The sequence below is a fragment of the Uranotaenia lowii genome, chromosome 3 (assembly GCF_029784155.1).
Source record: "Uranotaenia lowii strain MFRU-FL chromosome 3, ASM2978415v1, whole genome shotgun sequence".
Taxonomy (NCBI): Eukaryota; Metazoa; Arthropoda; class Insecta; order Diptera; family Culicidae; genus Uranotaenia; species Uranotaenia lowii.
In genome coordinates, this window is record NC_073693.1 from 130,070,274 (window position 1) to 130,083,302 (window position 13,029).

A 13,029-nucleotide genomic window follows, 5' to 3' on the forward strand; every position below is an offset into this window, starting at 1 on the left:
CTCAAAAATCGGTATAAATACCGGAAAATCGGTATGTGTGGCATCGCTGCCTACGGGCCAGGTTCTAATGAAAATTCACACGGCTTCGGCAGCTTGGATGCTCCCGGATGCTGAAGTTTTGTCGCGGTAAAAGTTTGACATCCTTTCGAAAGCAGTTTCCACTGATGGCACTAGCAAAATCAGTTCCAATTGACGGCATCCTGAGTAGCATCGTAATTAGTCTAACTCTCCATTGTCCAGGGTAGCGCCCGTTTCAGACTCCTATAAAACTCAACAAATAAATACTAGGTGTGTTCAACGAAACCCAATCGAAATCAATTGAAATGGATTGACAGTTGATCAGCTGTTTTTCCAATTGACTTCGATCGATTTCTATTAGGCTGTTGAATGAACAGCCATTCACTAATACTAACGCACTGACGCAGTGTTTTCAGATGTAATTTTCTTTATCAGCTTCGTTCAGAATTCGAAAAGGCGGTTTACTCAAGGCAAATTGTAATGAATCCATCATTTTGGCCATATCTCAATAGCAATTCTTTCCCGTATACAAGCTGTCCGAAAAATTTCAGATTAGAAAGTTTGTTGTTCGACTCGAACTATATAATTAGAATACTAAAAAGGAATTTGTTTAGAATAATGAGCAATTTTTAGGGAAAAGAAAAGCACAAAAGCGAAAAATTGCTGCTATAGGAAAATAATTATTATTTTTAAAACATACAATCATGATATTATGAAATAAAATACAGAGGATCGATAAATTTTATATTTTATTTGACATTTTATCGTATTTCACAACATAGACCAAATTTCACTTTACACACTTCCTATTTATTTACATAGTAGTCACATAGTTGGTCACTTCCTATTTGATTATTATAATAATCCAAGACCGACAGACAGATTGTGAAAATGGAGTCCTAACAGAACAGCACAGAACAGCTACGCCACATCGACCGACATCTCTTTGAGCACCACGGACCAGCACGACTAGCACAGCACCACCGACTCAGGATACCTGGCACAGCCCCACAGACCCAGCATGTCTGACACCACCAGACCAGCGCGTCTAGCACAGCACCACCAATCCAGAATACCTGGCACAGCCATACCGACTCAGAATGACTGGCACAACACCACCGATCCAGCATGGCTGACATAGCACCACCGATCAGCACCACTGACTCCGCACGACTAGCACTGCACCACCGACTCAGCACGACAGGAAACACCGCACCGAATGACACCGCTTTCATTTCTTCTAATAATTTTTTCACAACAAACCAAATCTGCTGTTTTTGACAGCAAACAAATACATATGTGTTAGTGCGATGGAAATCGATCGGAACGAATCCTGCTTCCTAGCTTGATCGGTTTTGACTGGTTTCGATCGATTTCGATTGGCTTCATTGAACGTCAATTGGATTAGTTTCGACCAAAACATTGGCTGAGTGAACATCCATTTACCAATCGAAATCGATTGAAACCAATTGCAATTGCCTGTTGAACAGGCTTACTATAAGATAAATACTAATTCAAAGATTTAAATTTCTTACCTCCCTACAAACTTCTGAGTGCGAAGCGTCCGAGGTGAAATCCGCTCTTTCGAAGCTGCGCTGCTGCCATCTGGGGTAGTACGATGTAGCGTGAGCAACATTCTGGGTGAACGATTAATTATAGACAACTTTACATTGCTTCGAGTTAAGTTTTCATAAATCCAAATGATTTTGAAAAATAAAACACTCCTTTGAAAAATTGGAGTTTGTTTTAAAGTAAATTTAAATAAATTAGCCTGGTAGGAGAGTCAATTCTATCTGATAGTTCCATTTTAAAAAAGTCAGTCGGTCAGAGAAAACTAACATGGGGCCGTTCAGATACCACCTGGACAACTTAGGGGGGGAGGAGGTATGAAAATGTCCACGGAGAGGGGGATAGGGGCTTGGGTAGTGTCCACGTGGACATACTTACTTTCAAAACATTTTCTAAAGGTGAATAAATATTAAGATGTTTTAATCAAAATCTTAAAATTGCAAAGCTTTCCAGTTTAAGTTTAAGCAACTAGTAGCTACTTGAAAACAAGCTATAAATATGATAATTTTGAAATTAATAATAATTATAATTATTACAAATTAGATTAAAAAACAACAATTTCAAATCTGTCCACGTGGACATACGGGAAGGGAGGCAGGGGTTTGCCAAATGTCCACGGAGGGGGAGGAGGGGGTCAAAAATCTCATTTTTCTGTCCATGTGGTATCTGAACGGCCCCTATGTGAATCAATCTTTTCGTCCATTTTCTTAACTTTTAATTTTTGCCAATAATCTATATTTTTTATCATATCTTCATATCAAACTTTATGCGATTCTCGTTAGTCTATATAAAAGAACGATTTTCTCGTTGTTACTTTAAACTATAACTATTGGATTTGGTTTAGTTGTTACATTTAATAAATACGTTATATAAAAATTTAAATAGTTTCAGCCTAAGACAGTATAAAATGTTAAGTTTTAATTTAAAATTTTCTACGGCTAGTGGTTGTATGAATATAATTTTCAATAAAATTTTCCAAAAAAAAAAATAAGATCATGAGGTCCGATAAAAATACAAAACATTTTTATAACCCTTGAACGATGGTAATTGAAAAGCATTTAAGTAAACTTGAATTGTGTAGTAATCCAAGGATATAATTTTTTTTCATGTCAACCACCATCAAATATAAAAATCCGCTTTCCAGCTTTAAAATCATTATGCCTGATTGTATGCAGCTGCAGAAGGAAACCTAATAGAAAATAGCAAAAATTTATGTTTTTTTCGAATAAAAAATTCTACCTTACCAATTGTTGGGTCTTTCCCAAATTTTAAAGGAACGTTAATTGACTACTCTTTTAACAAACTGCAATTGAAAATGTGCATTTGGCTCGAGTTTTCATTCAAAAATATGTGAAATACTCAGAATAGTTTTTGGAGTAGTAAAAAATTGACCTTTTTTGATGTCGATTTGCGATGCTTCACGGTACATACAAATTTTCTCCTATAACTCACAATAATCTCTGAACCTTCTACTTCAAATCTGTATCCGTCATTTTCTGAAAATCCTAACCAAATCAAAGAAAATAATGATTTATTAGAAGCTAGTATTTCCACCCGTTTGTTTACATTTTCTTGCACACACACGAGCTGTCAAAAATTAGCTTCGAAATCGCGAATGGCAGTTTAAGAAAATTTGCTAAAATGAACAATCACTGTTATACAAACAGGATGGTTCATCCTATTTGTATAGCATACGTATGAACAAGATAAAGTGTAGCTGTAAGTGTGAAAGGTTTCAGCGGAAGTGTAAACAACTTACAAATACTAATTTGAAACTGTCAGTTAAGTGTCATAAATTCACGCTTAAAAAAAGTCATGTAGAATAATAATTGACTGGGCGGGCAATCCGAGATATTAACCAAACAGTAGCGCTACAAAGTGCTCCATACAAGAGTTTAGAGTATTTGGGAAGCTTTTAGGAACAGGCATACAAATAAAAAGGAAATTAGATCCTAATGTTATTTTTTAATAATTATTCGGCAAAATTTTGTCATGAGAAGGTACTTGCAAGACACGCCGACAGAAATACATTTGACTTTTTACAAAATTTTTCGAAAAATGTGCAAACAGCTCTCACATAAGAGCAGTCACTTCACAAGTGCATTTTTCATAAATGAAATACAACTCTTAAATAAATCTATAAAACATCTAAATCATTTTAAATCTTCTTCCAGTGCAAAAAAAACTCAAACACTCCGTTGATTCCAGACAAAATCATCAAATTTGTTAATTTGGTTAACAGAAAACAGGATAAAATTCCAGTTTTTTCAACCAGGTTTTTTCCTAGTAAGAATGCTTTCCATAACAGAACTTTCGTAAATTTAGCTTACAAATATCTCCAACAATTTTTTTGAATCAATGTTTTTGTGAAAATATCACTTTTTCATTCAAAAACTTTTAAAATACTTAGGTGTGTTTTCAATCGCAAGAAAAACACCAGTTTTTGAAACTCAATTTATCGCTTATTAGCTATCAATATTTTATCAAAAAATTCTTAAAACACTAGAAGAAGACCTAAAAGTTGATTCTACTTACTTTTTAAGAGATTTCTGAAGTAAAAAGCCGTATTAAAATGAGTTTTAAATTCATCGAAAATTCACACCCCTTTGTTTACCTTTTTTCCTAACTACAAATCGTCAAACATTTACCTGGCATCGCGGATAGCGCAATTCAGTGCAACACTGAACCTCGAAAATATCCAAACTTGATAACTTACACCGCCAACTCGAATTTCATAGTTTAAATCACTTGACCGGTCACTTAGGGGCCGTCCACATACCACGTGGACAACTTAGGGGGGGGAGGGGGGTATGGAAATGTCCACGCTTGTCCACGGAGAGGGGGGTAGGGGTTTTGGTCATGTCCACGTGGACATACTTACTTTCAAAATATTTTCTAAAGGTGAATAAATATTATGATGTTTAAATCAATATCTTAAAATTGCAAAGCTTTCCAGTTTAAGTTTGAACAATAAGTAGCTACAAGTGATAAATATGATAAATTAGAAATTTAAAATTTTTAAAATTATTTTATATCAGGGAATTATGATTTTGTTTTTTCAAAATCAGCCATGTCAATAACAAAAGACAAAAAGTGGTGTTTTTTAACTGTCAAATTAAAGGTATTTAAAAAAAAGTGTCTCAAATCTGTCCACGTGGACATCCGGGGAGGGGGGGTAGGGGTTTGCCAAATGTCCACGCTTGTCCACGGAGGGGGAGGGGGGTGTCAAAAATCTCATTTTTCTGTCCACGTGGTATCTGAACGGCCCCTTAAGTGAATTCACTTGACCCATCACTTAAAATTCAAATGAAATTACGTATGGCGAGAATTTACTACAGATGTCACTTATTTTTTAAGTGAAAACAGACAAATGTGCAACTCGAGACCTCATACACCCAACCTTCGGGTAGTGGCCATATCATCTCTTGTCTTCCAACTCTTATTCTCAACCTCCCCGTGATGCTAGCTGTGGTGCTAGCAACCTTTGCGGAGCTCGGGTACCCAACCCCGGTGGTCTCATGCAGACTGAGAGGGGACTCCGTACGCGTCAGGGGCGGCGTGCAGAGTGCAACAACGTCCTGGTGGTGTTGCGAGCCCGTGACTGACAAAAAAACAACGAATTGAAGAGCCTCTAACTCGACATCGTAGCGCTGCAGTATAGGTATGCTGAAAGAGATCCATGCGTGCGTTCCGAGATGTTCATACCATCTAACAGAGCTGCGACAACACACACGATTTATAGTGATGGGAAAGAGTCAAAAGCGCGTGATCGGGTGGTGGCCGATCGACTCACGAATGTGCCGGTTGAGAATCAAGGGCCGCTTCTTCAAAATCAGCATCATCAACGTGCAAAGCCCTCAGCTCGGAAGTACCGGTGACGAAAAAGACGAATTCTACGCGCAGCTGGAGCGTGAATACGACCGCTGCCCAAAACAGGTCGGCCATGAGGAGGAATTCAAACCGACAATTGCGCAGCAATTCAAACCGTTCAGAGCGCACCAGCTGACCAACGAAAACGGCCTAAGACTCATCCATCTCGCCGCCTTCAAACTAATAGCTGTACGTAGTACCTTTTTTTCAGCACCGCCTCATACTCAATAACGCTTGGAGATCACCGTACTGTAGTGTCCGAGAAAAGGATCTGATCTGGAACTAAACCGTTAGCCCTTGCTGATAATCCAAATGTCGTTTACCACACGCCGCGTTGTCTGGTACTGCTGATTGTTCAATAACGAATGTCAGTTTTCAAGGCATGCTTGTCTATACATAAATTCAACACGAATAGTAAGAAGGGCAATATGAGAGCACCTGCAACGGTTCAGGTGTAAATATTGGTTTTAAGTATACCAGTTTTAGCACAATTTAAAATTTTAGAATCGGCTAAAACACCCACTCCCCACCGGTGTAGGAGCAAATTTAAAACGGAAACACTTCCATTGCAGACACTCAATAATTGAGAAGAAAAAACCCATTTTATTGGAAAAATTGCATAAGTTTTGAGTTTCACGGTTGATTGTCTTAAAATTAATTCTACGAATATTCTTTTCGACAGAATAATTATTTCAACTATTCTATCAGGATTTCACTAATTTAAAATGACTACACAACGAGGAAAAATGGTCAATTGAAACAATTCTTCAATTAATTCAATCAAATTGCTTTGAATCAATGGAATAAAGTTTTGTTAAAATGAAATGAAAAAGCAATTTTTTTTTCAAGTTATTGCTGACATTGATAAAGGAAACGAGAAATGTTTATCCCAAAGTCAAAGGAAATTTCCCTTTGATTTGTCGACATTTTTGTTTGACAAAAACTTGCTTCACTATTTGTAAATTTATGTATGGATACAGAAAAATAAATAAATAAAAATATTGACGAAAACTCCGAGCAATCCATATGAAACTAAAAATCTCTCAATATCTCAAATAAAACAAAAATTATAGAACAAACAATAAACATTTATTTTACCTCATCGAAAAAGTATTAAAATTTTCTTTTCGTTTATTTTTTTCAAATTTTAGAACGCTGACTGGATTCACTAATTCGTTGAGCCCAAATGAAAAGCTTTTTATTTAATGATATTAAATCGAGAATAATAGGTGGTATGAATAAAAAAATAGCAATTGCTTCGATAGCTTTTACTCTGCTCGAACTTTTGAATGGCAACATTTGAAAGCATTTGCTCAGCTAGATATGAAAAAGCTGAGTAAAACATTTACTTTCAACCTGCTCCGAATTAAAAATATGCATGCCATTCGAAGAAATTGACTAACAAAACTGCTCGAAAATAGCAAAAGCAATTACTAGAGCTTTATTCATATCAGCCAATGTGCCATCTATTATTTCTACTTGATATGGTTTTTATTAACATCTATTCTCAATTTATGTTACGTATAGGGTGGTTGAAGCGAAAAAAAATTCAAATAATATCTCAAAAAAAAATTATTATCACACCCAATGTTACCCAAACATGTGTGAAAGAAATCATTGTTGGCCAAAATTTTCTCACCGTGAACTAAATCGGTCTGTCGTATATTTTGAAATCCTGTTCCAAATTTGCATGAATTTGGAACAAAGGCGTATAACTGTTGGGAATTTTGAAATCGATAACTATGCTAAAACAGCAATTTACAACACCGGTGCCAGCCGAAATGTTTTAGCGTGGTCGAAAACCGTGTTTTGCATCTACCGTTGGGACAGCCCTGATAGAAAATGCCATATAAACCTGAACTACGATACTACACGTACCAAACGCAATCACAAATCGAGATTTCAATTAATTGAACGATCTTATTGTAGTGACCGGATGTCCTTTTCTGGGGGTACATTTCTATTTCCGAAGTACCAATTATTTCAAACGCGTCCGTCCGTATCGAATATATTTTCTTAACTGATTTTTCACTCGACCAAAGCGCTTGGAAGAGTCACGCACATCGGTCTAACGATACCCAAACACACACACACTAACAATCATTCCCATCCTACATTGGTTGAACTGCCATTTGTATATGGCACTCACGAGTTCATCTGCACACTACCATGTAACTATACAGTCATCCGTTTTCGCTTACTCTTTCAACATAATTCAATAATCTAAACATATTAATTATTCAGTTCTTTTAACCATTCATGTTTGCTACTATCTAAACTTATCATTTAATCAATTATAATAACCACTCCTATTCCCTACATCCGCCTCCTTGCCTACTCTTAAAATTCGATATTACTGTAGAAAGAAAAACTGACCTTAGCAACAACTATATGAATTCTTTTATCAATATCATTTCTGTCCCTGTATCTAACATAGAGGCTAAGTTTTCTAAATAATGTTTCTTTTAGTATTTCGTATTCTAATTAAGGATCTAACAGTAGTTTCAAAGAGGTGTGAGCATAATATATTTTAATATTTAAGAGCTATACATACATTACAGTTCTGAAATAAAATTTACATTTCTTAGATTGTTATAATAAATTTCAAAATTGTATAAATCTCATTTCGTTTTTTTTAAGAAACTTGCACTTTTTTTTCAAATAATAGTTTATAATCATCATTATCTGTCGGAGTGAATTACTTAATAAATTCATATTATTAATATTTGTTTGAATGTGTGGTTTGAAATTAAAACGTCTATAATAGAGTTTATTCAAATAGTGAATTCAGGTTTTATTTGATAACTTATCACTCTATTCTATTTTCCTTTGAATACCACAATGTTTATTTCAAATATGTTGAAAATACAATCTTTTCTAAAATGTGTTCAATATAACCTTCAACTACGTTTCCAGAATGTTTCTAAAATGAATAACTAGATTTTAAATATATTCCCAATTTATGTACTTGTGCTTCAGAGTGTAGCAGCGTAACGTTTGGTAACGCATAAGTGTCATCAACAAGTTTAACAAGTTCAACAAAGACCTTCCATTGGGATTGGGCCTTCTAAAAAGAATAAAGCTTGCTCTTTACTCTTACACAGATTTCCATAAGAATGACAGCTAATCGGAGTGAAATTGGAGTGAAGGCTACTTCTCTCTCTGTTTAACACACGAGAAATCGTATACCGGGACTGCGAGCGCGCCCATCGCCCATGGGAGCCATGGATTCTACCGGTTCTACGCCTCAGCGATTCAAAAGCAAAATGCACTAGAAAAGCTAAACCTGGTCCCAAACGCGATTATCGTTGACAATTGATGAACCTCTCAACCTAGGATTCGTCCGTAGGAGTCTTCTGTGGTTACTCTTCAATCCTGTGTAGAACGATAAATTCAGGTATTTAAAAAATCTAGGTTTTGCCAACGTTTTGGTTAGTAAAGTGATGGTATCCCATTATATATTTCTGATTTGATACAGTACGCCTTACGCCTTACAGATACTCATACATATTTTCAAAAAAAGGAAAGCGATTTTCTCTTACTCCTCCATTTAACATCCACATTTCAGACCTTAATTTATTTCTATTCTAGACCGCAAAACATTTTGGCCGCTACTAACATTATTAATTTAAAGTTATCCAATTTTATTTATGTTACAGATCTCATTTCAAATTTTTAAACTCACAACTATTGCCGGTTCAACTTTTACGTTGGGATATTGCTTTAATTCGAAGTTATGGTTATTAAATACGCTTGCATTTTTAGATCCATGAAAGTGACTGACACGTAAGTTATTCCAGATCCTACAATAAGACTGTTGAGTTTCGTACACGATTTATTTACATTCGCCCTACACATTTCTTATTCTCATTCAGGTTTTAACTCAAAATTCTTGTCGAAGATTTTTCATGTTCTTTAGTTAATAAATCAATTAAGAAACATTTCTCATTTTGAACGCTCATTTAAATAGCGTATAAAAATTTAAAGCAGAATCAAGATTGAATATTTCATGCTAATGCTTCTAATTCAAATTAAAACAAGAGTTTCAATCATGCTCAATGATGTCCTCAAGTTAATCAATCCTTCATGTTCAGGAAATTTGTTCATTTTTAACGCATATTGAGATAGTATTTATTTATTTTTGAAGCAGAATTAAAATTGGATATTTCAATCGGATGCGATACGAAGTTGAAACTTAGATCCTCCAATTTCATTTGATTATAAACTCCTTAAAATATTCACACTTTTTTTGTTGTTGCTATATTGTCAATAAAAATGTATAAGTCCAGCGCTGAGTACAAAGTACAAACCCGATTCAACGGGCATCCAAAATTCAAATTCAATTTTCAGAATATAAGTATATTGGGGTAATCTAGATTAAGAGCAGGTTGACTAGTTGGATAGTAACATATGAACTCGAAAATATTTCTGGTCTGGTGTTTAAGATTCATCATGAAAATAAGGTTCTTGTTGTAGTCACAGTTGATAACTATGTTCTGCATTATTTTGTTTTTAAAGATTTCTTTGAGCTGAAAATATTTGTGTACAAAGTGCACTCTGGTAATGATTGCTTTTTAAAGCTAGTTGCTATACTCGAACATTATTTCTTCATTGATAAAAACTTATGGGTGCAATTAATCGCATTACCACGAGATAAAGGCCCTTATATTCTGCGCCGCGCATGATCGACTTTTTTTTTCTAAATCTCAATATAAATTAAACAAGACTAAGGAGAATCTTCTACCTATATCTGTGCTTCCTAGTGATGCACTTACTAAAATATGAATTCCAAATTGTATTTTTCAGTATTCAACAAGATGATGCTTATTCTTATAGATTCGTCAATCATAAGAGAGTTGATAGCTTTATTCACTCTGACCTTTTTGTCTACAAAGCTCCATGCATTTTTTCCCTCTGCATAAAAATTCATAAGGATGTGATCGTTGGTTTTTTTAAACTTTCCTTATTCATTATTTTAAGATTTATTCAAAAATTCGTATGCAGTAGTTCATTAATTTTTCAATAAAAGGATTAAAATCCAATTAAAAAAATTTTGCTCGTAAATTTATCATTTATAAAACGAAACCCTATTCAACAAGTTGTTCCTTTAACCACATCAGCCCTTTTTTTAGGACCCTTTCAAAAAAGTATGTGAATTATTTCATCCTGAACCTTATATAAAACATTTTGCTGTGACTCTACTCTGTCGGAGTTTACTTCTGTTTGTTTTTTTTTTAATACGAAAAAAACTTCAATAACATGTTTTATCTCAAATATTTTTCAGGCGCCTTGTCTGACTTTTTCCGGCAGACATTTATGCTTGATTTTTTTTTTGTCTTAACCTCAAATATCATTCATTTTATTCACTTAACAGTCACTTTCTCTGACCTCCCGTGAGAGCTTTTCCTATTATAAATTTCAAATATGCTTGTTATAGCCATGTCTTTTAACCGTTTTCGTTTCAATGTCATTCAGTACATTTAAATATATTTCTCACCTTGAAATTTTTGTTTCTGTTTGGCCATTTTTCTTTTAAATAGGAAGACTCTTTTTTCTAAAATTCATTCCAATGAAAAATTAATTCATTTTTTCATCTTTTTTGTGCATTTTCATTAGTTATCTCAAAACTTTTATCAGCAGTGCTTTATTTTCTATCTATTTTTCGCTCCGTTAAAAAAAATCCTTGAAAGTTATTTTCATTTTTTCACTTCACTATTTTCTCTGAACATTCGTCGTTCGGTTTTTTTACGTTTCGCTTCAATTTAAAAAAACATTTAAAATATTATTATCTTTTTTTTACATTCAACCATTTTTTCTCTCACCTTTTAACGACAGAGCTTTTTTAATGTTTCACTTCAAAATAAAAATTTATTTAAAATATTTCTTTTTTTTGCATTTTTTTTCTTCCTGTCGTCGACAGTGCTTTTTTCGTTTTGATAAAAACCTTTCGCCGGCAGAACATTTTTATTTCATGATGAATAAAACAATACATTTTAAATTATTTTCTGTTTTTTTTAAATATATTTCTGTACCTTTAAAAATCCATTCAGAATATCTTAACTTTTTTTTGCATTCAGCAATTTTTTCTCTGGCCTTTCGTCGGCAGAGCTTTTTCTATATTTCGCTACAACAAAATATTTCCATCATTTTTTCTTGCATTTTTCTCTTACCTTTCGTCGGAAGAGCATTCTTATTTTAATAAAAAAATCTATTAAAAATAACTTTCATCTCTTTTTTTTTTACATTTAACCATTTTTCTGTGGCCTTTCATCGGCAGAGCTACTTTAAGTATTCCGTATTGATAAAAAACATCCTTTCGAAAATATCTTTATCTTTTTTTGCATTCAGCCATTTTTTCTGACCTTTCGTTGGCTGAGTTTTTTTTCTATGTTTTCTTCAATATTTTCATAATTTTTTTGCATTTTTAAATAAAAAATCCATTCAAAATTATTCTCATCTTTTCTGAATTTAACCATTTTTTTGCATACCTTTCGTCGGCAGAGCTACTTTTAATTTCTCGTATTGATAAAAAAAAAACCATTTGAAAACATCTTGATAATTAGTTTTTTGCATTCAGTTATTTTTCTCTGATCTTTGGTCTACAGAGTTTTTTCTATGTTGTGTTGCAGTATAATAAATCTATTTAAAATTATTTTTCATCTCTTTTGTATATTTCTCTGAGCTTCCGTCGGCAGAGCATTTTTATTTTTCGTTTAATAAAAAATCCACACAAAATTATTTTTATCTTTTTCTTAATTTAGTCATTTTTCTTTAACCTGCCGTCGGCAGAGCTTTTTATGTTTTGCTTCAGTATTAAAAATCCATTTTAAATTATTTTTTTCATCTTTTTTGCATTTTTCTCAGACCTTTCGTCGGCAGAGCATTTTTGATTTCCGTTCAAAATAATTTTCATCTTTTTGTACATTCATCCATTTTTTTTCTGACCTTTCGTCGGCAAAGACTTTTTTTATGTTTTGCTTAGATATTTTCTTGCATTTTTCTTTGACCTTTCTTCAGCAGAGCATTTTTTTTCTTATTTGTATTTTTCTCTGACCTTTCGTCGGTAGAGCATTTTTATTTTCCGTTTAATAAAAAATCCATTCGAAATTATTTTTACCTTTTTCTTCGTTTAACCATTTTTCTCTGACCTCGGCAGAGCTTTTTTTTTTTTTTTATTTTTCGTTCTCATAAAAAAAATCCATTCAAAAATATCAATATATTTTTTCCTTTAGCCATTTTTTCTCTGACTTTTTATTGGCAGAGCTTTTTCTATGTTTCGTTTCAATAAAAATTATTCATTTAAAAATATTTTCATCTTTTTTTTTTCTCTGACCTTTCATCAGCAGAGCATTCTTTTTTTTTCGTTTAATAAAAAAATCTCTTCAAAATTATTTTCATCTTTTTCTAAATTAAAACATTTTCTTTGACATTTCGTCGACAGAGTAACATCTCGTATAAATAAAATAAAATCCATTTAAAAATATCTTTACTTTTTTGCATTCAGCCATTTTTCTCTGTCCTTCCGTCGGCAGAGCTACTTTTAATTTTTCGTTTTCATAAAAAAATCCTTTC